Below are 23,026 nucleotides of genomic sequence, written 5' to 3'. Positions count from 1 at the left end.
AGGTAGAGCCAACTGAAGATACTGATAGGGGCATCATCAATGGGACAAGAGAGATGCCCAATACAGAAGCCAATGATTGCTCGATGAATGGAGACATGTGACCTAGACCCGAGAGTTTCCCAGATGGACAGAACAGGGCTTAATTATATGACGTTCAGCCCCACAGTAAAGGCATAGACCAAGTCTTAGGCGACGCAATCGCTCTTGTGGAGTGAGGCATGTTCGGCCTAACTGCATAGGCTCTTCAGATGCTGGTACAGTTACAGGGGATTTCTGGAAAACAGGAGCTAAACGAACCCACTGGGGGGCGACGTGGACCAGCCCTTTCCACATCTTGCTCCTGGAAGCGGACATCGATTTGAATGCTAAGAGCAATCAAGTTACCCAGAGAGGTGGGTATGGTTCTTCCAGCTAGTTCATTCTTCATACGGTCTGCTAGACCCTGCTAAAAGGTTGCAGAAAAGGCCTCATTATTCCATGCCAGTTCCGAAGCTAAGGGGCGAAACCGAACTGCATATTGACCAACAGTCATGCTACCTTGACAGAGCCAAAGAAGAGCTCCCGCAGCAGAAGAAGTCCTGCCGGGCACATCGAAGGTTTTACGGAAAGCCTGCTGGAAGGTTGGGAGACTGGAAATAGTAGGATCTTGACACTTCCACAGTGGCGAGGCCCAAGCCAGTGCTTCACCAGAAAGGAGGGAAATCATGTACGCCACCGTGGAATGGTCAGTAGGAAAATGGTGGGTTGCTAGGTCAAAGTGAATTGAGCACTGATTGATGAAGCCCCGACAAGCTTTGGGATCACCAGAGAAGCGAGGCGGTGGAGGCAGCTGGAGTTTTGAAGGACTGTATTTCACTGGAGGAACAGCGGGGGTTGGAGCAGCAGGAACTGGAACCGAAACAGAGGGTGAGAAAGTGGATACAACCTGCAGCTGATCTAACCGGGAGGAAAGTTCCTGCAGACACTGTATAATTCATTCTTGATAGGCCTGCTGGACATCGAATCTCTGCGCCAAACTCTGTAGTTGTACCAGGAGAGGCTGCAGTGTCTCTGAGGAGCTCATGGCCTGAGCAAACTGTCAAGCGCCTGTGGTGGTGAGCCCTTGTAGATCGCCAACTCTGGGTTCCCCAGACTGCTTCTTTACCAGAGCCCCTGATGGTGGGGATGGACTTGGAGCAAGCTAGAACCAGGTTGTGGCCCCCAGGTACACCCAGCTGAGGATGCGGGACAGCTCCCGTGAGCAGACTGCAATGGCAGGAGACAACAGGAAATCCAATAGACAAGCCGAGGTCAGGACGGGTGAAAAATAAGCACAGTCGGTGAAGGAAGCTGGAGTTCGTACACAGATAGTCAGATACAAGATACAGGAGTAGCAACAAAAAGGAGCTCAGAGAACTAAGAAGGCAAAGTGGGCTAGGCCGAGCAGGTCTTATATAGACAAACAAACTAGGAGGTGAGCTGGGAAGTGATGGAAGGGAAGGAAATACCAGAGAATAGTAGGCGAAGCCCATAGGTGAGCACAGACAAACCACACATGTGAAGAGAATCAGGAAAAGCACTGCAGCAAGGAGGTGAGAATCCGCAAACAAGAAACTACAGGCTAACTTGTTATAATACCATCCAAAATATATAGTTTAGTCTGCTACTTCTGGTCAGGCTAGGGGTATGTCAGGACCAGGGAGGAATTGGGCCCTCTTTCCAAACTATAGAGAACATTACACGATTATTTAACATAGAGGAGAAGGAGAGAAGCCAACAGCTTACCACAGCTGTAAGTTCAGTAAGGAGGTTTAGAGCAATCGTTGTGGGCTTTAATTAAAGTTGGAAATGAGAACGTGTTTCATAGCTTTATGGCTCTGAACCATAATTTGGCCAGAGACAAAGGATGCACAATTCAGGCAATTTCGGCTAGATACAGCAAAACTGAATGTCTGTGAAAAACAGAAGAAACTCACAGGCAACATATGTCATTGGGAAAAACCATCCCCATCACAATTGTTTTCCCATGAGATAACCAAGATTGGGGTTACCGATTTATAATCAATCCACCATCTACTAAGGGGAAGTCAACTGTCCATGGTCGACCCTTCATCTACTTGGGGAAAAGGCAGGTATATTTTCATTGAGAACATATTCTGAATTTATTGTGTCTGTGCTCATTTTCAAGATTTTCTTTAAATAGAACATTCACATATTTAAAGGTTTACTGGTTCATGTTTTAGTTACAACATTTAATACCAAGATTTGAAGATACGGCATTTCCTCTTGTGGCCTATTTCATTCCAGTCACACAGCCTTCCTGTCTAAAGCCCCCCCCCCCAAAAAAAGTAAACGTCAACAGCTACATATACTGTAGCTGCTGTCCTCCACCCTGGCTGATCTTCACTTGTCTTCAGGTCCCCCGGCGCCACCATGCTAACTGTGGGAACCAGCTCTGCCTCCTTATGGCTTCACAGATAGCTTCCCACTGGACACGGGCGAGCCGTGCTAACATCTGCTGGGATCGCCTAGGCAATCTGGGTGGTAGTGGGAGCTACCAAAAAAAAGAAAAAAAAAAAGCTATAATAATATCCATTATTATAAAAAGTTAACGGGGGGGGGCGGGGAGGAAGAACATCCCCTTTTGGGTGACGTTCTGCTTTAACAACTTAAAATAAAGGATGATTGCCAGGTCCAGCTGATCAATATACGAAGCCTATAATATGATGCTGTAACGGCTGCTCTGCTGTACATCTATCATTTCAAGTTATACACTCTATACAAATATATCTAAAATAGCATATGAAAAGACTATATGCTGTACGTTTCCTTTAAGGCTACTCTTGTTAGGCAAACCCCCCCCAAAAAAAAACAAAACCCCACAGTTTAGCTACAGTTCACGATAATGATGTAGGAGCTGGAAGGTGGAATCACAGAACGCAATGGGGACACTTTTGAAGTGTCGAATACTCTGAAAGAAAGCAAAGAACGGGTTCTCCACATGCCATAGGTAATATTAGTAATCTTTTTGCAGGGTGCTGTTAGCTCAGTATTTTTGCAGTGTCACTTTAAATACACATTGTTGTGCTCAGGGAATGAAAACGGTGACAGAAGCACCAGCAGGGCATGCTACCATTCCCTTAGGTCTATAGTCCCCATTATCAGGCCAATCATAAGGCTTATGTATAAAAACTGTTCAACAGCAAATTGTTGGTAGTGCCTAACAAAGACCATTTAAAATGTCATTTTGTTTACGAGCTCAGGATAAAATATACAACAACAGGAAATGTATTTGCCAGTGGAAGCACACAGGTCTTTATTTCAGATTCTATTTCATACATGTGGCCCAAGATTCCTGCTTTTCATAGCATTCAACGCCAGTTACAGCATCCATCGTTCGTTTAAATTATTTTCAGCTCAACCAAAAGGAAGAGCTTGTTTGCTAGTTCTATAGATATTAATAGTGGAGGATGAGTTTACTTTGTATGCTCCAGCATTTATTGCAGGAATGTTATGCATTTTAATGGTTATGAGCGTTTCATTGCTCCAGCTCTGCAAAATGGTTTTTGTGTGTATGAATAATATGTTTCTAATGGAATTATCTGCAGTGCAAAAGCAATAAGTTGGTCATTTATCACAGCAGATGGATGAGCTCAAATGTATTTCATTAGAAAAAAAAAAAGCCTGCCGGGCCAGACAGTGTTGTGAGCATTCGCCATGGAGGGATTTGATGGATGTGGCTGACCCTGAATAGTTGACTTATTGAGCAAACAAGACAGATCTGATGTTGAGTATCACTGCGGCTGCCTAGAATGTCTGCACTGCTGCCTGCCTGCTATTGAATGCTTTCTAAAGTGCAGCATATTAATATATGTAAATAATGCAACATCAATTAACCTCCCATCGACCAGAGAGTGTTGTCATTTCATTTCAGCTGTACAATTACACAGCTACAATACGAGAGCACATATACATGAATGAAAAAATTAAATTCATAGAACTTTGCTAATTTCGTAAAATCTGCCACTCAGTACTGTTTACATCTAAACCTGCTGCATTATTCATTATAGCCATTAAAAAAAAGACAAGCCTTCTTATTATGATGTCCTAAAACAATTAACTTTTTGGTCAAATATGAACTCCTGCATATGAATATTCTGTTCTGTCAACAGGTAGAACGTCTCTCTGGTCTGGTCACATGATCTTTCCAGCACCAATTTTAGTGTAGAGGAGAGATGGTCAACAGTGGCTACAGAGCCTGGGTCACTCAGACTTACTATGGAGAATCTGTTTTCGACTGTCAAACCGTTCATGTGACAGGAGCGACTTCAGAATAGGCAAGTATAGGCATCTTTCCTTTTACAGGGTAAATAGAATAAGTTTAGAATGGAGGTGTGAGTAGATTTAAGCTTATTTAGGTTTTGACTTGCCTTGCACGTTAAGTTATTTCATGTCTCCTATATCCTATTACCTCCTAGATGTATGTTAAGTGCCTACTAGAGAGCTCAATAAATGTTATGGCAACCTAAATGTTGATTTGTAAAACCAAGTTATTTACTAAAATACATATAAATATTCACATATTAAAACAGATAAATATTCTGATTTTACCTTTAAATTGTGAAAAGATAATTTGCCCCAACCATTAGTTTTTCTTTTATATAGAACGTAGAAATTTCCCATAACAATGGACGTTCCGAGAATGATTAACTGAGCAGATGAACAAAATATTTGGACTGATGTTCCTCTTGTCGGCATGGTCACACTCCACAAAGAATGGAGAAATTTTAAGACATGTCCAAATGACACATCCCTCCAAGGTCATACCGCACAATATATGCACTGCGCTTTTTAGTGAAAACATGACCACTAGACTTCTTTGTAACATCACTTGGAAGATTCTTGGTAAATAATGAAATTGGTATTTAGATACAATGCTACAGCTTCTTGCAACCTTGACAGGGACTACAGTCCCAAACTCTTGTGTCTGCTGCAAAACCCTGCTAGCAGGCTCAGTGCGGTCTCTTTCACAACATCAATTGTATGGATCACTCTCTCCATCTTGTCGCAGTCTCTGTTATCTGATACTCTGTTTCAAAACAACCCATAACTTTGTTTTAAAACTACATGTGCTCTTTCCACATTGAAGCATTTAGAATGGTGACCTAATCTAGCTGTCAAGTCCTAAAAGAACAAAGAAGGTGTAGACAAAGGTGGGCAGATAGCTTAGACCAGCAGTCTACAAAATTTCTAAACAAAGCACCAGATTACAGTCCTTCAGACTCTATGGTGGCTGGACTGTGGCCAGTGGGTGTAGAAAATGCCCCTGTGTCAGTGGAAGTAAACAATGCCTCAGGCTTGGTCACCAGTGGGAGTAAGAAAATACATAGCACCTGTGGTCAGGAGGAGTATTTAGTGTCCTATCTTTAGTATAGGTGAGATTATTAGTGCCCCATCATTGGTGTTAGTGGAAGAAATGGTGCCTCAACATTGGTATCAGTGGGTGGAATAATGCCTCATCGTTGCTGTCAGTTGGTGGAACAGTGTCCCATTGTTGCTCTCAGTTTGTAGCAAGAGTGCCCCATTGTTAGTATCAGTTTGTGGATTAAGAAATAGGAAATGGGACTTTAAACATGTCCCTGAGGTTCATACAATTATATCAAGAAACCAAGGACTATACATATAAAATTACAAATATTTATTAGATTTACATATAAAAATATTTTTACATATACAACATCTTTTCAAGATATTGGGTACGTTGAGTGCGTAGGTAAATGCGTTTTTTAGGTATATCAGTTTCTTCAGGACCCAAAGAAAAAAGACATTGGCATGGAACAAGTATATCAAAAACATATAATTTACATATATATTAACAAAAATTCTGTATGCATGGGTTTGGGAGGCCAGTAAATTTAAATGTATATAAAAATGATTAAATAATCAATCATATGACAAAATATAACAAACATCTTACCCAAGGGGCTAAGAGATAGAAGAAAAAAAAAGTGTGGTGGGGGGGGGGGGGGATTTAAATTAACATACAGGTGAAACTCAAAAAATTAGAATATCGTGCAAAAGTTCATTTATTTCAGTAATGCAACTTACAAGGTGCAACTAATATATGAGATAGACTCTATACATGCAAAGCAAGATAGTTCAAGCTGTGATTTGTCACAATTGTGAGGATTATGTCTTACAGCTCATGAAAACCCCAAATCCACAATCTCAGAAAATTAGAATATTGTGAAAAGGTGCAATATTCTTGGCTCAAAGTGTCCCACTCTAATGAGCTTATTAAGCCATAACACCTGCAAAGGGTTCCTGAGCCTTTAAATGGTCTCTCAGTCTGGTTCAGTAGGAATCACAATCATGGGAAAGACTGCTGACCTGACAGTTGTGCAGAAAACCATCACTGACACCCCCCATAAGGAGGGAAAGCCTCAAAGGTAATTGCAAAAGAAGTTGGATGTTCCCAAAGTGCTGTATCAAAGCACATTAATACAAAGTTATGTGGATTGGAAACGTGTGGAAGAAAAAGGTGCACAAGCAGCAGTGATAACCGCAGCCTGGAGAGGATTGTCAGGAAAAGGCCATTCAAAAGTGTTGGGGACTTTCACAAGGAGTGGACTGAGGCTGGAGTCAGTGCATCAAGAGCCACCACACACAGACGGATCCTGGACATGGGCTTCAAATGTCGTATTGCTCTTGTCAAGCCGCTCCTGAACAACAAACAACGTCAGAAGTGTCTTACCTGGGCTAAATAAAAACAGACCTGGTCTGTTGCTCAGTGATCCAAAGTCCTCTTTTCTGATGAGAGCAACTTTTGCATCTCATTTGGAAACCAAGGACCCAGAGTATGGAGGAAGAATGGAGAGGCACACACTGCAAGATGCTTGAAGTCCAGTGTGAAGTTTCCAGAGTCTGTGTTGATTTGGGGAGCCATGTCATCTGCTGGTGTTGGTCCACTGTGCTTCATTAAGTCCAAGGTCAACGCAGCCATCTACCAGGAGATTTTGGCGCACTTCATGCTTCCTTCCACAGACAAGCTTTATGGGGATGCGGACTTCATTTTCCAGCAGGATTTAGCACCTGCCCACACGCACTAAAAGCACCAAAACCTTAATGACCTTCAATGAGCGTACGGGATTACTGTGCTTGATTGGCCAGCAAACTTGCCTGACCTGAACCCCATAGAGAATCTATGGGGCATTGCCAAGAGAAAGATGAGAGACATGAGACCGAACAATGCAGAAGAGCTGAAGGCTGCTATTGAAACATCCTTGTCTTCCATAACACCTCAGCAGTGCCACAGGCTGATAGCTTCCATGCCACGCTGCACTGAGGCAGTAATTGCTGCAAAAGGGGCCCAAACCAAGTACATATGCATGCTTATACTTTTCAGAGGTCCAATATTGTTCTATGTACAATCCTTGTTTTATTGATTGCATGTAATATTCTAATTTTCTGAGATTGTGGATTTGGGCTTTTCATGAGCTGTAAGCCATAATCATCACAATTCTGACAAATCACGGCTTGAACTATCTTGCTTTACATGTAATGAGTCTATCTCATATATTAGTTTCACCTTTTAAGTTGCATTACTGAAATAAATGAACTTTTGCACGATATTCTAATTTTTCGAGTTTCACCTGTATATGTGAACATACCTCATATATATTGATAGAAGTTAGAGGAGCATGGATGTGTAGCCAACATTGTCCACCGAAGGGGTACAAAGAGATCCCTGGTGACTTTCAACATGAATAGCTAAGATAATTAGGGATGAGACCCATCATATAGAGATATCTACTGAAAGACAGAAAATATGTAGGTGAATGACCCCCCCATAGTAGAATGGGGCTTTCAGAAGGAAGAAAATAGGGTATCTACCCACTGGTTAGCAGCTGAATTTATTTACCAAGAGTAGAAGTAAGAAGTCGCTATGATCCTAGAGTAGGGCACATCTGTTCCCCCTTGGGGGCCTGCAATAGTAGTAAGAGGGAACTATGATCCAAGGTGGAGAAAGGAATGCCTGATAGTAGTTCTGGATAGAATCCAATCTGTAGAACTACAAAAGCCCATGCTATAATAACAATATTACACATCATAAACAAATATGGACAAACATGAGTAACGACTTAAGTATGGCCTCATTACCTCTTCCTGGAAGCACACATTAGACCACCAATAAGTTATAGCCAGAGGAAAGGAAAAAACACCACAAGGCCTCAGGTATATATTGGGGAATGACTCTGGGGGCTGCCCAAACAGCACGGATAAGCCCCAAATGAGGAGCTGGTGTGTCCGTAGCATGTGGGGGGGCCGCTCCCCACCATGCGCTTCATGCCAGGTTCCAAAATGGCATCAAAGGATCGTAGGATCGTAAGTAGCGCAAGTGCGCTACGATGTCATATCCGGTTACGCTATCAAAAAGGACAAAGGAAACATGGTCATTGAGGAGAAACGTTCCTACCTTAAATACAAGGGACCGCATTCTTTTTATGGTAGAAGAACTTTATACATGTATCTATTTGTACGTTAACGTAAGAATCTTTGGGTATATATACTTATATACACATACACACACATATACATACACACACTGTAAATATTCATTCATTGGTTTCGTGATATAAATTATGAACCTCGGGGGAATGTTTAAAGTCCCATTTCCAATTTACTATTTCTTGTTCTATTTATATTTATAGGGGATGATGCCCAGAGGTTCCAGTACTATATGTTATAATATACCACCCCTCCTATTGTATACTCACATGAACAGTGGGAGCATTAGTTCACAAAAGGCCACACAAAGGCAGGCCAAGGGCTGTAGTTTGGAGACCACTGGTTTAAACCTTGACAGGTGGTGAGGTTTCTGTCAGGAGTTAAATGGCTTGCACCACCATGACCTGTTGCACTCTTCCCTCCAGTATGGCTGGCAGATTGGCCATAACATGCATGGCACAAGATCTGCTCCCATTTCAAAAAAAGACATGCTATCAGTTGAAAAAAAGATTTTTCAAGATGTACAACCAGGTCAAGGTTCTGGTCTAGGGTTGCCACCTCATCCCTTTAAAACCAAACACATTAATTACACAGGTTTTGTGACTGATTAAGGTTGAAATTCTACTCACATAGTGCCTTATCTGCATTAAATTAGCCTCAGAACCTGTGTAATTAATATGTGTTCGGTTTTAAAGGGATGAGGTGACAACCCTATTTTGTTTTGGTCACTGGCAAGTTACCCACAACTTTTTTTTTTTTATATACCGGTATATATTTATTTATATTAAGTACAGCAAGTGACATTGTCTCTGCCTTGTTGGAAATGTTTAAATCAGACACTAGTTCTCCCAGGAGGTGAGCTACGATGCAAAAAAAACAAACAAAAACGAATGCAGGAACTGTGACCTTACAGGTCGCAAAGCACTGCCCATTTTCAGAACTGAGCTATGTGCTTAATTCAAACGTCTATCATTGGAGCTTTCATATAAATCCACTGAAAGGTGTAGGGTAGGTTTAATTGTGAGTTGGGTGGAACTTAATGTTAGGCCTAGTGAAAAGCTATGATCCTGTGTAGAATGTGGGGCTGAGATCCAAGGCCTACCTAGACACAGGGCAAAACTAGCTGTGGAGTAACAAACATTTCTGTAAGACACAAGTATGGGTCAAGCACCCACCTGCTCTGCGTTAAGAGTTGCATGGTTTAGAGATGAGAACAGTGGTGACTAAAACAGTTTAGGTCTTGTATATTTATGAAAAAAGACTCCTTAGTGGAAATAAGAAAATCTAATGCAAAGAGACGGAACTGTAAAAACACAGAAAAGCAATAGAAATAGGGAACAGTGCAACACGGGAGTTGTTTCTTCTTACAGTCCACTGCTAGCCAAAAGGTTATGTTTTAAAATAGAAGGAAGAGGAATTAGAACAGTATTTCTCAACCATTTCTCCAGTCAGGGTGCCCTGAAAGTATTTTCAGTCTCGAGGCAACCCAGTCTAGGCTTGGTTTACATTACTGCATTTCAGGAACACATAATATTTTGTGTGCGGTCCCTGACACCGCTCTTTTGCAGATGTGCAGGGGTGTTGCTAATTTATAATGCTACCCCCACACACTGGCAAATGCAGCACAGCACAATTTTAAAAAAGGGTCACAGTCTGCTTTCCCTGTGTTTTTCCAGGTAGGAAAGCCAACTGAAATGAATGAGCAGCCCTACACTCAGCCACACAGATGTAAACCAAGGGCTCATTCACATGTGAGGTTGCGCTGCATTTTTTACCACCCCCAACTTCTCCCCCTTTAGCTGCAGTGGCAACAGTCAGGGACGTACACATGGTGTAGTTGCGGCTGGAAGTGTACCCCCCAGGTGAATGGGGCAGCAATACAACTGCGTGCAGTGATGCTGCATTTAGAGGGTTAAAACTGACGGTGAAGAGGCAACATTACACCTCTTCACCATCTGCCCAATGCCTCAGAAAGTGATCCGACCATGGATTTCTTTTCAGAGGAGCAACAGTTCTTGTAATTATGAACAAGCCCTAAAAAGGCATTGAGGAAAGGCTAGCTTATAACCACTGTCCATTACAACCCAACTGCTAAGATGTTCCTTGCTTGCTTTCCAGTGACCACACAGGAATTAATAGTAATCACCCTTTCAAGTATACAAAACAGTACAAAAAAAATCTGCAAATAATTTGAACTCGCTTAACATCAATACCAGGGGTGAGGGGAAATCTCCCTAATGTGGACAAATTTGGCTGGAGTTTGGCTTTTATTTACATCATAATAAGGAAAGAAAAAACATCAGTTTCCCATCTATAGAAATGTAAAAACAAGGTCAAACAGAGCAATATCCAACACATAGGCATAAATAGAACTGCAGTAAAATAAAAGGACAAGAACAGGGATCACCAAACTTTCTAAACATATAGCCATTTTACTGTCCTTCAAATTTTAGGGGGCCAAATGGTCACCAAAGGGAGTAGAAAATCTCCTGATGTCAATGACAGTAAACAACGCCCCATCTTTGGTATTAAGCTTAGTACACATTATCAGAAAATCACAAAAATATCGCTTTCGATCTTACGATAATCTGATAGTTTGTACTCAGCAAACGGACGATCATTCATCCAATATTCTCATCATGGGGGAGGAGTAATGCCCCATTGTCAGCAGCAGTAACTATATACCTCGCTGTTGTGGACAGTGGTAGGAAAATGCCCCAAGGGCCAGATAAAATCAGGCAAAGGGCCACAACCAGTTCCCAGGCAACAGTTTGGAGGGCACTGGCTTAGAATGTTCAAGTTCTGCAATTCCAAACAACTTTTTATTTAAAGAAGTACTATAGGCAACCTTTTTTTTCATTTTGGATGAAGTAAGTTTCTTGTTGCCATGGAAAATAAATGGCCTAAAAGTAAAACTAAAAGGAAAATTTTGCATATAGTAAGGGAGGAGTATAACCCTGGTCAGGGTTATTTTGTCATCTGTGTACCATTGGGGAGATTTACCTTCACTTCCTATCCCATAGGCAAATCCCTGCAAAGTAAAGGAATCTATTTCACACCCCCCACCCCCCCGGTCACCAGAACTAGCATTACCATTGGAAGAATTCCCCCCTCTTACTGTTCTGGGGACAACCCAAAATTTGGGATTTTCTTTTACTTTCACTTTTGATGATAATGGTAAAACAGGACAACTAGAGAGGGTAATCTCCCTAACGGGGGGGGGGGGGGGGGCAGAGGTAGCAATTTAAATAGGTGTTCTAATCCCTCTCTACTCCATCCAAAACTATAAAACGTTTTGCCTTTAGTTCTACTTACTTATTTCTGAATGGAGATGGATATGGAAAAGTATTAACCTAAAACTATAGGCAGATCTAAAAAAACAAAACAAAAAAACAAAACACACATTAATGCAGCTCTGGGGGACAGGAACAGAGCACTGTCACCCCACAACAGTAAGCTTCCTGGCATCACACTTTGGCATCTTGTGTTGCACCATGTTGTATTAAAGTCTAAGTTTAGGCAATTTTTTTTAAAATCAGCACAAATGCCAAGGGCAAAATGTAAAGTGTCCCTTACGCTTGTGCAGTACACACAGAGTTAATTATGGCAAATCCAGCTGCCCAGCCCCCATTAACAAAGAGAGCTAGTAGGATTTTAAAGTGCTGAAATTTCCAAAACAGAACATCTATTACAAAAAATATAAGTTGCAACTTTTATTTTTTTTAAAGAAGTAGTTCACCTTTTGGAGCATTTTTAACATTAAATACCAAAGATAATGGCTGGCAACTCACAGACGTCTTATAAATGCTATTTATTGGTTATCAAACATGCAGGTACAGTATAAAATGCAACGTGTTTTGGACAAGGAAGCCTTCTTCACAGCATACATTGGTATGGACTGCATCCTTAGCCGAAAAAGCATTGCATTTTATACTGTATCTGCATGTTTGATAACCAATAAATAGCATTTATAAGAAGTCTGCGAGTTGCCAGAGATTATCCTTGATATTACATGTCTAAAGTGGATGCCAGAGCCTAAACACAGAGTTCCTGTCCTCATATGCTGGATATAGCAGCACAGCTTGGGTAAGCCTGTTTCCTACATGTTTAACATTACACCCATATTTAGGGTGTGACGTGTAACATGCTCAAGGGAAAATACCTCCACTGTATTTGTTACATGTTCTCATTCACATAGCTAAGCTTAAAAACATTAAACATTCCAGATAACATATTTTAAAAAAATGTTCTGTTCTGGAAATTCCAGCACTGTAAAATCCTACTGTTTCTTTAGTTATTTATGAGGGGGCTGGGCAGCTGTCTTTGCCATAATTAACCCTGTCTGTACTGTTACAGTTCTGTACTATTAACAGTTGTTCTTGATTTGAACAATCCCTGTCCTAAACCTTTAAGCCTGTTAGAACAGCCTGTCTCAACCTTATTATTACAAAATATTAAAAATGTTGCAGTCTTGGAGAACCCCTGCTAAAAACTACAACTCACTGTGTGATGGTCAAGAAGAAGAATATTCCTTACATCTGTGGTCAGTGGTATTAATCCCCTTCTTACATATAGCTGAAAAGATCATTAAAGTGATTTTTACCCTAAATATTTTTCTCTATGTTCAGTGTAATTTTATTAATCCTAGTCTATCATTTTCATGTACTTCTACTAACTGAAATACCTGGTTGATCCTACCAGTAACCATTCTTCCTTTTTATAAACAGACCACACAAAGCATAGAAGCTAATCTTTGTTAGTGTGGTCAGTTTTCACCCTTTAGCTGGCCATTCAGATGTACAGGACACTGTGCACATGCACAGCATGCTAGTATTGGGTAATTTATTCAGCCACCATGCCTCCTTACCAATCACAGCCTGCCTCTGGCACACATCCCCTCCCAGTCACAGCCTGCCTCTGCCTCTTGAACACGTCCCCTGCTCATGTACAGCATGCATTTTGCCTCAGGCTGAATAGATTATGGATTACAGGCATACTGTGTATGCACAGTGTCCTGTAACCTCACCCCCCCCACTATCAGGAAGAAGAGATGCAGGGTCAAAAGATACACAATGGAAAACTTCTACAAAATAAGTGAAGTGTTGGCAATCTAACTGCATCATTAAAAGCCCTGGGGAGAGAAGGAGCTTAAAAAATGGTGTAGGAGAAAAGCAGTTTTATTATAAAAAGCAAAAAAGCTTCTATGAAAATATGAAATAATTTTCAGCTGTTCTAAGTAAAGGTTAGGTAGTAAAAAGGAGATGGCAAAATAGAAAAACAACAAAAAACCAAATACATTTTACATAATTTTTTGCATAAATTTAGACTTTATGTAACTTTAATGCTGACAGAATCGAAAGCAGTCTGAAGATTGAAAAACAAAAAAACTTATAACTTGTTAAAATCATCCACTGCTACAATAAAAAAAAAAAAAAAGGACTAGATAATGGCCTGGTGTGCTTGCCATAAAACCACCACCAAATGGCACCACATTGGAAAACAAACCAAGGTCCTATTTTTAGTTTTCACAAGCAAAAATAAGGACATTTCTGACAGATCTGAGAAATGATCTCAAGAAGCATCTCTGCAATGGTAGGAATGCACTTAGCACACATATTACAGTTTTTTTTCTTAGATGTGTTTTCAGCTGACTCCTTTTAAAGAAGGACTGAGACAGACAACAGGTGTGTATTCCTGGTGTATACAGTACCATGTAATGAAGATAACCTCATCTCTCAGGGACTAAAATTGTCAGAAGAATGTGGGCTGACTTTTTTCTTTACCAGGAGAAGAAAAAAAAAAAAAAAAACACCAAAAAAAAACAAAGGTATAATGTGAGCAAATACACAGTTTGTGTTAAAGTATTTTTGCTGGAGTTCCGTGTATTTTTATACTTTATATTTACAAAGTCCACATCCAAAAAGGACAGTAATGACATAGGTAGTTTGTAAGACATCGGAGGTGGCAAACCGAAGAGTAGTACATAGCAGGGGGCGGACTGACCATTTGGAAATGCGGGCACTGCCCAAGGGCCCGGCATCAGTAGGGGGCCCCATGAGATGCCCCTGGTACCTTTTTCATAGGCTATTTTGAGTTTGGGCAAGGACACAGGGGCCCCATGATCCCCTATTGCCCAGGGGCCCCATGAGTTGTCAGTCCGCTCCTGGTACATAGAGCATAATATTTGAATGATAAAGCACTAATCGAAGGGCGTTTACTGCAACATTAGAGAATGCAAAGGAAAAACAGTGTGGTACAGCAATGAGAACGTGTCAAGGCTGCTACATGGGGTGTACATTAGTTGGTAATATTCAATCATCTTTACTGACATTTTAACAAATGAAGTACAAACATCTTGAATAGACAGCCCAACACTGAAAGTTTTACAGGGATCATGAACAGTTAAATGGATTGTAAGCTCTCACCTCGAAAAACAACCCATTCAATGAATGAAAGGCAAAACATTTGTGTATAGATATAAAAAACATTATAAATACCTTTTTTATAAAGTAATCACATATCCTCTGTTCTCAGGTGCATAAAGAGTTGGGGGAAGAGACAGAGCAGAACACTGATCTTCACAGTGAAAGGCTGTGCGGTGGGGGGGGGTGTCAGGAACATTGAAAGGGAGCACACTGAGTTCCCCCCATAACTAGATAGCTAGAGAACTGACCATGCTGTGCTTTCATGCCTAGTGTGGTCAGTTTTCAATAGGAAAGCAGAGGAACTGGCTGACACACCAGGGATTTCACACAAAGGAAGCAATAAAAAGTGTATTTTTTCATACAAGTACACTTTACAGCAGGTACATACTGTATCAGGAATATGAAATGTTTGGTTTACATATTATTTAACTCAAGTTCAGCAACATTTCTCAGTCATAATACATACATGTCAGCCCAATATAATAAGTAGCATGTTTTTGGGGTTCTGTGTATTAAATAGAAGACAGCAACAAATCTGTGCTGCTTTACAACCAGATGTCATTTTTATCTACTACAGGTTAGAAAAATCAAAGGAGGCATCTGACTGGCTGCTAGAACAGCCCAATACTTGAATTGGGTCCAGTTCAAACCCCCCCAAAAAAACCCAAAAATAATCCAATACAGATGAAACTCAAGAAAAGAACAGATAAAGTATATTTATACACACACACACACACACACACTTTGTCAGACAGATGAGTATTCTTAATATGGGAACTCATTTCACCGGAAGCTCATTAGACTGAATTTGAATTTTATGTAGTAGAATGATGCAACATGAAAATGAAATTGGCAAAACACGCACGGTTTTAGGCTTTAAACATGTCTTCAGGAACAAGCCTTGCCAACTGTCAGGAAACGTATGCAGTGAGTTAAAACTAATTTGCGTAGAAAGCTTGCAGTTTCATTAAAATAATTAAGCTGGATTTATTTATAGCAAATCTTAAAAGTGGTTCTAAAGGCAGGTTATTTTTTTTATCTTAATGCATTCTATGCATTAAAATGATTCTAAAAGGTTTTTATTTCGTATTTAACAAACATGTCTATACTTACCTGCTGTGTGCAGTGTTTTTTGCACAGAGCAGCCAAGATCCTCCTATTCTCATGGCCCCTCCCTCCTGTTGAGTGCCCCCACAGCACGCAGTTTGCTAGAGTGTCATCCACTCAGCCCTGCCCCCTCTCTTCTCACTGGCTGTGATTGACACCAGCTCCCACTTCTGTCTCAGCCAATGAGGAGAGGGATTCCTGGGACAGCCAGGACTTAGGGGAGTATTAGGGGGCATGAAGGTAAAAAACCTTGAGACTTTACAAGGTAAAAAAAAACAAAAACCTGGGAGCAGCTCCCCCTCAGCCCTCCTTATGGGAACCGCTACTATCACGGGTCTCTCTCTCCTTACTTGCTCACACAGTGGGAGCCAAGCCGATCAGGAGAGCAGGGGGGGGGAGGGCAAGCCTGCTCTAGTGCCCCCATAGCAAGAGGCTTGCTTTTGGGGGCACTTGGCAGGGAAGGGGGGGAGGAGCCAGGACCGCCGGTTGAGGGACCCAAAAAGAAGAAGAGGATCGGGCCTGTTCTGTGTAAAACAATAGCACAGAGTAGGTAGGCATTATTTTTTTTTTTACTACAATCTTTAGAATTACTTTAAATGATAATTAATTTGTTGGAACACTGCCATTGTAGACACATGGGACTCCCAATATTCCATGACAGCATCACTCTATCAAGGCATATACAGTATAATGTCATATTGCGATTTGGTTTGTAGCAATTGTACGTACAAATATGGACGCGAACATCCATTTTGGTAAAGACCCTCCATCTTGTATCATTTCTCACTCCAAATCAGCTCCCCCTTCCTCTCTGTTGAGTGACACGTGGTCCTTGTGCGCTGGGTTCAGGAGTACACAGGGCACAGCTGGATATCCTTCATGGTTGTAAACCAAATTAGCTGATTCCAGTGTGTCTGGCAAACTCTTGCTCTGAAGCTGATCGTAAAGCTATAAACCCATCAGTCACTGGACTTCAAACGCATTCCGAAATAGCAGTAAAACCTGCATCCCATGTGAAAACACTTATTCATACAATTTCGTAATTTCTTGTAAAAAATACATACAATAAAACAAGACATATATTCAGAGAGGTCATTTTACTACAAGTCACCTGATACCTCACACCCCTAGATTACGTCTACCTGAGAGCAGAAAGCGATATCTCCTTAACCGTCACAGCCAGATATGTCATATGTGATGTATGGACGTTCAGAATATCGTTCTGCATATTATCCTGCCAGTGGATAGGATGCTACATGTACCTAGGGAAGGTTATTGACCCTGGTATAACTTGGGAGGGATTTTGGTTCTAGCCTGGGTCTCCGCCTAAACCCCCCTCCCCAAATGAGGCGATTGGCCCTTGGCTTAAGTAGACGCTCCCTGCTGGAGGACTACAAAATAGGCTGTCAGGCCTGGGGAAGTAAGTTGAGAAGTTGGGAGAATGGTACCCTTTTGTTCAGGACCTTGATCTGCTTAAACCAAGGCTGACTGCAAGTATTCTACCTCTCTAAACTTGTTATCTCTCTGTTGTGGTATTGCTGTGTGTGTGTGTGTGTGTGTGTGTGTGTGTGTGTGTGTATGTGTGTGTGTGTGTATGTGTATATGCTACATCTTTTTCTGTAAATATTTTTATTGCACCATTTTAGTAATAAATCCTACTATCTGAAAAGTGTTGAACTGTTTCTAAAGCTCTTTAATGCAAACAAAGAATCCCTGTCTCTGCAGTGCACTACTGTGTGTTTTTAAACTTCTGCATACATCTGCCTGCGGTGACAGCGTGTATACAGACGTTTATTCAAACATCATAGTGTTACTGCTAAGATTGGCGAGTTTCCTCCTACTCTGTACAAAAAGGTGGTGGTGGCTGTGTGAAGTGTTAATTGCGTAATTAACCTGACCCAGTAACAATCGCACTGAGGCTGCGGCACAGATTGTGGTCCAGTGAGCTGGAAAATATTTGTGCAGGGTGCAGCTGAGCGTGGCATTGTCATGCATGTGAAAGTGCGGTTTTAGATTGGCTAGTCTTTCGGTCACAAGTCGGTGAGAAGGGCTGGGGGTCTGACGCTGCGCCAGTCACAGGGTTCACTTCAATGCAGCCCTCCTCAGCAGCAGCAGATACCAGTCTTCCTAATGTTTCCCCACTTATCTATTTAGGCTTTGAGAGAAAAAAGCAAGTCCTAGTCATAGCTTAATCTGGACTATGGACTGCTTGTGAAAAAGTAAAGACTGATCCAGTGCCTTAATGGAGCAAGTCATATGATCCTGTATACTGAGAAGCACATATCCTTCAGCTCCAATCACTGAAGTGAGAGGCAGGAAAGCTAAAGGAGAGACAAGTATATATGGCTGTAAATAGAACCATCAGGGCTAACCTGTTTCTTTGTTCGGAATGAGCATAGTCAACTTGAATCAAAAATGGCAGCCACACATTAATCTAGGGTCAAGACAAAAAAGAGTTGCAGTAAAGAAAATTTAAAACTTGTCAAAAAAAAAAAAGTTGGGCTTCCATTGCTTCTAGCAGTGGCACAAGGGCAAATTTAATTTGAGTCTCCTCAACTGTCTCCTGATGCTGTACTTCTGATATACTGTAAAAGATAAAGGCTTGGTACTGATGCTTTCATATACTATTGCGCCATGCTGTGTTTTACAACCCAGGTGTCAATCATTCTGACACATGGGAAAAGGACAGGACAGACACTAAATATGTTGGGAATATGAGTGCTAAAATATGAATATGGTCAGCTCTTCCAGAGCCTGGAACTAAATAAATGAATGATTACACAATTATGCTTATAGATAGCTCATTCGCTGCAAAACAAATCATTTGGGTTGAGCTTTGTTTGTAAAAGCAAATTGGCAATACAGCATTTGCAAAAAGACAGATGTGTTCAGTGCAACATGCTATGCACTCAGGTCAAAATTATTCTGTCTTTTTATAGCAGTGAAGTATGTTAGCAAATGCAGTGGGAGTTCAGGACTTCTGTTTTTCATCCAGGGATAGCTGTATTCCAACCAGTCCATCCTGCTGCTTAAAGAGTGAGCCAATAAAGAATTTACGTTATGTCTAATCTGTCTCATGTAATACATGAGTGATAATACGTAAGGAAATGCAAGGTATTAACAGTATATTTTGTATTCCATTAGAACAAAGGGGCGAGACCCAAGCAAGCTTTGCGTGGCATTTATGGAGACCTATATGACATGCCTGAACAGCTGCATTTGGCACAAATTTCTCTGACAGTTAAAACATGAAATGCATCAAGGGCTAAACATTTTTAGTTTTGGATAGCGTAGGGAAGGGAGAGCAAAGTTTTATTTACAGTCTCTGTCTCCATTACGAAGATTCACCCTCTTGTTTTGTCTTAACCATCATCACTGGGACTGAAAGTGAGAAACAAATCCAACATTTTCAGTCATCATTAGGTATGAGCTTAGAATTTGGTCTAAACACAAGTTCAGACTGAACCCTGGCTGTTCTGGCATTTGTATGAACACCTGAATGACCGGTTTGGCCAGAGTTAAACGTTGTGTATAATAGTGGTATTGCAATGTACCCCTTACTCATTCACAAAGGGGGTGGTATCTATCTGCCCCCTTATTGTTAAAGGGGACATCCAGATTCCGATAAGGCCCCTGCCTGAAGACCCCACAACCACCGACCAGGGTTGTAGGGAAGAGGCCCTTTCCTCATCAACATGGTGACAAGGTGTTTTGCCAGAGGGATCCCCCTTAAAGTAGTAGTAAACTAATTTTTTGAGGATTTTTACTTACAGGTAAGCTAATAAAGCTTACCTGCAGATAAAATGAATATCTCCCAAACGAGTACCGTTTAGGAGATATTCCATCGAGCAGCAGCTGGAGCTATCACCAGCACATGCGCTCTGAAGGAACGGCATACCTGTGCCATTCCTTCAGAGCTTTGTACCAAGTGCCGGACTGATGTCATTGCAGCTCCACCAGTCACACGGTCGATGCCCACAAACCCAGAACCCGGGTGAAGATGGAAGCCCTGTTAGTGGTAACAGTGCACCACTGGAGAGATTCATTTTAAGGTAAGTTTTTCATAATGTACTAGTATGCAATACATACTAGCACATTATGATATTGCCTTGCAGGGGGAATTATTTTTTTTTTTTTTGTAGCTTTACTACCACTTTAAAATCCATACCAGACCTGAATAATTTGCAGTTTGGTGTGGTAGAGGTGTTACTTGTTTTTCAAGTATGATTTTTTTTATGCTCAGGTTGGATAAATTTGTAGTTCACTTGTGCTAAATTAAATGGTGCCAAAAACTACCACACCCATTTAATAAACATGCCAAGTAAGAACACATTTTAATACAAAGAGGCCTCTATGCTATCTACCTATTTATTATTAAATTGCAATATTCATTACTTGAATATCACTGTTGTATTAAGCACAAGTGGCTATTTACAAAGCAATGACACTGGGTCCAGGTTAGCTTAGGCAAGAAAACGTGACTGTATGAAAATGATCTTTTCACATTACCCGTGACCCATACAACATGCGGTAAAATGTTCCATTAAGTCTTCCAGTGAGAAAAGTCTCTCTGATAATCGTTATAGTGCAGGCTATTACATCCAGCTAATGGCTATGAACGGCCAATGGCTCCAATTTAATCTACTTATAAATTTTATCCAAAGTGATACAGTATATAACATTTCATCACTATGTTGCACTTCCTATACCACAGCATAATCAATGTCTATTATTAAACAAATATACTTTATGGCTAGGTGCCAATGCACGCCATTATTTACAGACAATGCCGGTACTGTACAGAGAAAAAAAAGAAAAAAAAAAAAGAAAAGAGGGTGCCTTATAAATCCCTCATTCTAATAAGAACCATGGGGCAGGTTTGTAAAACAATGAATGTGACATTCACCAAACATTCACTGCAGGTGAACAAAATCACTGTAAATAACCAGGAAAATACACCTGCAGTGACAATTTGTGTATGTCAAATAAAAACTGAAAATTATTTTCCATGTTTACAATTTTCTATCATAATTACTAACAATATTGCCATTTTGATTTACAGCAGTATGAATGAAGCCTACAAGCACTGTTTGTAGGCTTGATTCATAAATACATTGTAACAATATTGTTACAGTGCACTTTTGTTTGTGCTCATGTGCAAAGCAAAGAATTTCCTTTTTAATTCTGTATATATTATCAGTTGTAGAAAATCTGCAATCATTTTTAATAAAAGCGATTTCTCCTATTCAACCCTAAACCATTTTTATAAATTTCTTTGCACCTTTTGTTTTCTGATTTTTTTTAAACCATATTTTTGTTTAATTTGTCTCTTTAAATTTTGTTTGTTCATATTTGTAATACAAAACAAAAATTAAAAAAGGGAAAACCAAGCTATTACCTGTTAACTATTTCTAGAGTCCACCAGGACAGCTACTTGACAGATAGGCTCCTCCCACCTAGACAGGAAACAGGATCCTCCCACCTAGACAGGAAACACATGATCCACGTTAATTTAAAAAGGATCTCCCAGTGACAGATCCTCAGTACATAGAAAATTATTGAAGGCTGCACAGACCGTATAAACTAATCTTATAACATAAAAAAAAACAAAAAATAAAACCCACACCCGTGGTAATCTTTACCAAATTTGTTGGTCTCCAGGCTTGGCCTGTTGTCATGACTTGCAGAGAGAGCCACCATTTAATGGAATTCTTTGCTGAATCTGTGATGTATAACCTTGCATCCAGTGAGTGCTGAAGGCCATTCCATTTTGACAGAGTGTAGTTCTGTAGGGTCCTTGGATATAATTGGGCCCATTGAATTGTTTGGATTGCACCAGTCATCCAACGATCAGAATCATGGCGTGACGTCTCTCGGGGACGGGAATCTCGCGCTCATGCCAAAACGCTCGGGGTGGGCGCTGCCCACACCGGATTGGAAGTTGGGTGGGCAGGTCGGAGCCAGAAGAGATGCTAATTTTCTCCGGCAGCCAGAGCAGGATGCAATTCTCCCTCAGCTCACAAGCCACCATCAATCATCAAGTCTCCTCATCCCATGACCTTACAGGACTGGAACCTCCACTCTCCCCTGAGGTATATGCCAAATACTACACCAGTAAGCGAGGGGGTCCCCCAATCTGCAGTATACCGCTTAACACCCCTGTGCCTGTACCTGGATAAATAAAAAGTGTCCTGTCCAGCCTGAGGAAGCACATAAAACTGGGGGTCTGTCACGGGAAGGTCCTTTTTAAATTAATGTGGATTATGTGTTTCCTGTCTACGTGTGAGGAGCCTATCTCTCGAATAGCTGTCCTTGAAGATGACTAGGGAAAATAACAGAAAAGTATGGGACTTGGAAAAGAAGAAAAAAAAATTGTACTAACCTTGGTGGATGCAGCATTGGTCCCATGCTGCATCTGCCCTCCGCCGCCTCAAAAGCAGGCCATACATGGGTTGAATTCCTTAAGAGTTTTCTTTGAAAAACCTTTTCAAAGAATTTTCGTTTGAATTTCGTAGCATTAATGGGTCACAGAAACGGACAATTTTCATGTAGTCATCAAATTTGAGTGATCAGGTACGTTGGAAATTTTTCCAAAAACCAAATGAATTTCTAATGAATGATTGGAGAGTTGTACGAGAAATGTAATCAAAAAAGAAACAAGCATGAGCTGTGACCTGGAAAGAAAAGAAAATTCTTGGCCGCAAAAATTCTTTTCTGTGGCAACATGTGGTGAAATTAAAAGGCTTGGTTGGTTGAATTTCAAAATCAATGGTGGCACAATCAAATTACAAAATGCACAAAGTTTCAGATTTTGTAAAAATAATTTGTTTGGAATTCGACCCATGTATGGCCTGCATTAGACTGAGAACTGATTGATCAAAGCCTGCTTATCACTCAATTCTCAGGCGTGCTCTGAGCACAGAGTGGTAACTGTTAGTCACCGACTCTCTGCTCTGTCCCTTCAGTGATCACTGGAGCTTCAGGCTGTGGAGGGGGCAGGAGTGGAT

At 40.9% G+C, this 23,026-nt stretch overlaps 1 protein-coding gene across 2 annotated transcripts in view; it reads right to left on the bottom strand.

Moving 5' to 3' along the window:
- The window catches only part of PAG1 (phosphoprotein membrane anchor with glycosphingolipid microdomains 1), a 303,358-nt gene that overhangs the window by 144,123 nt on the left and 136,209 nt on the right, over positions 1-23,026 (bottom strand). The window contains exon 3 of one of the 2 annotated variants that reach the window (XM_089660997.1): positions 21,418-21,501. The exons of the other annotated variant lie outside the window; for it this stretch is intronic. The gene's annotated coding sequence lies outside the window, so the exon portion shown is untranslated. The remainder of the gene's footprint in view (positions 1-21,417; positions 21,502-23,026) is intronic. 2 annotated transcript variants of the gene reach the window in all.

This window comes from Staurois parvus, unplaced genomic scaffold (assembly GCF_062004578.1).
Source record: "Staurois parvus isolate SC_StPar_1 unplaced genomic scaffold, SC_StPar_1.0 ptg001302l, whole genome shotgun sequence".
Classification (NCBI taxonomy): Eukaryota; Metazoa; Chordata; class Amphibia; order Anura; family Ranidae; genus Staurois; species Staurois parvus.
Note: the sequence above shows the minus strand (reverse complement) of the source record. Positions and strands in the feature narration are given on the sequence as shown.